The sequence below is a fragment of the Marmota monax genome, unplaced genomic scaffold (genome assembly GCF_021218885.2).
Source record: "Marmota monax isolate L192 unplaced genomic scaffold, Marmota_monax_Labrador192_F-V1.1 WCK01_AAM20220418_F8-fsc00015, whole genome shotgun sequence".
NCBI lineage: Eukaryota > Metazoa > Chordata > Mammalia > Rodentia > Sciuridae > Marmota > Marmota monax.
The window spans coordinates 26,083,547-26,086,532 of NW_026692194.1; the positions used below are offsets into that span (position 1 = coordinate 26,083,547).

General features: G+C 37.8%; 1 pseudogene; it reads right to left on the reverse strand.

The window, feature by feature from the left end:
• Positions 1-244: 244 nt before the first annotated feature.
• LOC124077804 (rab GDP dissociation inhibitor beta-like) lies at positions 245-1,819 on the reverse strand (annotated as a pseudogene).
• Positions 1,820-2,986: the final 1,167 nt, after the last annotated feature.

Here is a 2,986-nt window from a genome sequence, read left to right on the forward strand (position 1 = left end):
TTATGTTCACATAAACCAAACTTTTGGCTATGGTATTTGGGCCCTGCTATAATACTTAACACAAAATGTAGTTATAGGGAATATTCAATTTAGAATCTCCTTAATGTCAAGATGGCACTCACACTATGAATCCAGTTCTTGAGCAGCAGGAGCACACAAATGCAAAGTCTACTCTGATTAAAAGATACAAATACTGTATTATCAAGTTTTCTATATTGATATCACAATGTCTAAAACTGCTCCTTCACTAGGAAAAAAAAAAAAAGCCAGTCCAGTTAAATTGAACAGAATGTGGTAACTGGTCAATTCTGAATAGCCACTCCAAGAAAACAAGTTAATACATGATATTAGAAAGATGAAGGGGAACAGTATTTACTGGTACAATGCTCTTCAATCTCTCCATTCTGATTACAAAAGCAGGCCTTACAAATTTGATTTTATATAATATGCATTATTTGTCAAATTTTATATTTGTCCTAATTAGATATTAACACGTACTGCTGTTAGTCTTCCCCATAGATGTCATTTTTCTTGTGCTTCATTTCCTCAAAATCAAACTCAGATCCTGTCATCCTCCTATAGATGTCTTTAATGTCATCTCAGGTTGTCTCAAAGTGAGTTGTGGCATCATATGTGCAGGAAATAAAGATCTGGCTCTCTTCTCCCAAATATTTTGGTACAAGAAGGTCACTGATGTTAATAAATTTTTATTCAATTGGTTCCAAGAGCTCCAAAGCTGGTCTGATTTCTTTTTCAGGTTCCTTGGTTTCCACAGTTGTACTAACAATGGCCATGTACTTTCCTTGCACTGCCACATTGTGTGCAGAGGAGATCATACAAACACAGATATCAGACTTTCGATTGACTTGGTTCTGTGGAATAATGATCTGACAGGAGTTGGCATCGTTGGTGTTCTTGATGGGGTGGCTGAGGATGCATAAAACTCTGATGACCCACTTTTTCTACTCGATCTTTTGCATAGCTGGGGTCACAGATGAGCTGCTTACAGCAAGCAATCTCTCTTTCAGACTTTACACCAGCCACTTTTCCATTTTGCACAATGATTTATTCGGTTGGTTTATTCAACATATAAGTACCTCCATAAATAGCACTCAGCATTGTAAATCCTTGTGGCAATTCTCCAAGGCCATAAAGTGGATAAAGGTATGGGCTTTTGCCATATCTTGCCAAAGACTAACGGTAAAGTTTAATTCTATTAATTGTTTCACAACATGGTTGATCTAAATAGTCATCAGTTCTGTAAAGTGCAAGAGCATGACCAGTAAAATCAATAACATCTTGGCCCAAATCAAATTTCTTATACACATCTCGCATTGTGGTCTTCTTAGGATGGATATCCTCAAAAGTTCTAGGATCGTTTTCATCAAAGTTGGCAACATACACTAGGAATTTTCTGAAGCGACATTTTTCAAATAGTCCCATTAAACTAGATACCAGGGCTTCTGCTTGAGTGGAAGGAACCTTGCAGATTTTTCCTCCCTTATAAACAAAGCTCCCTTCAGTCACTTTGAAATCTAGATAGCTAGTGACCTCTGTGTAAAGTAGCATCTTAACCAGCTGATTGTTAGCCATAAGAAACTTGGGAATTAAATCAACATTCCAGTCTCTTCCTCTCCCCATTGATGTTGGTGGAGGTCCTGGTAATTTAAATCTTTTGTATAAATCTTCCAGTGGAGTTATAGATGCACTTTCTCCTCCATAATATGGGTTTCGATCCATATGAAGAACCTTCTTTGCATTCACTGACAGAATACCAGACAGAATACATTCTGTCAGGCCAATGCCCAGAAGGGTTACGTCTACTCCTCATTCATAGTGGGGCAGGGTGAGGATTGACGATCTGGGAACAGAGAAAGCTCAGAGGCTCTGTGGCCATCCTAAGAAGGCTGTAAGGTGTTCAGGTCATTTTGGGCCCAAGAGAAGAACGGAGAAGAGGTAAAAAGGATCTAACAAGGAGGTGAGGCCAGCCTCCACCTCAGACTGGAAGAGCTGAGCTGGGCAGGGTTGGAAGGGAGGGCAGAGAGGAATGACTTAGCTTTTGACAATTAGTAATAGGTCTTAGAGATTTTTATATTTTCAATAGCAATTGACTTTAAAATTCCTTTGCTCAATTCAGATATTGGAAAACTAGTCCATGAACCAATTCAGACCTACTACCGGATTTTGTAAATCAATTTTTATTAGCCTATGGCTACTTGCACAATACAGAGCCCACATGGCATGCCAAGAATATTCACTATCCTGGTCCTTTCCAGAAAGTTTGCTGACCACCTTATTTAATTCCTAAAATCAATTATATCCCTATTGGGCAAATCAAGGGTTTGTTTTGTTTTTCCATTCTTATTTCTCTGGCTTCTCTACCGCCCCTCTCCTTATTCCAACCCATTCTGGCTATCACTGGTGAATTAATATTCCCCAATTCAATTATAATCCCATAATTTTTTGCTCAAAAATGATGGCATTCTGCTTCATATAAGTTATTTGTATTTTCTTCCTAACACATTTTTAATCTTCCTTTTTTTTCCCAAAACCAGCATTTATCTTTTATGTTCTCAAATTCCTTTTTACTGTACTGTGCATGATGATTAATAGTTATTTGCTTAATTGAATAACAGTTTTATTCATTGTTAGAACACTTAGCATGATGTTTTATGTTCCACAGTCTGAATGCTAGAAGTTAGGCATCTGAAAGGATACATTTTATTTCCAAATCATTTCACTGCAGTTTCATTTAAAAGTAATACACCACCACCTCCCCTGGACTGCTTCTCTCTCTGTGGGAATAACCCCCCACAGACCCAGTTTTATCCTTCTGTACCAGACTCCTGCTCCCACCAGCCAATTCCATTTGAAGATATCTTAATCTTTTAAACTTCCTCCTTCTAACCAAGTCCTTTCCCTGGGCCATGAGATATATCTTGTCTATTTTTTTTTTTATGTCTTGTCCTTTTGTTCAGAAGTCATG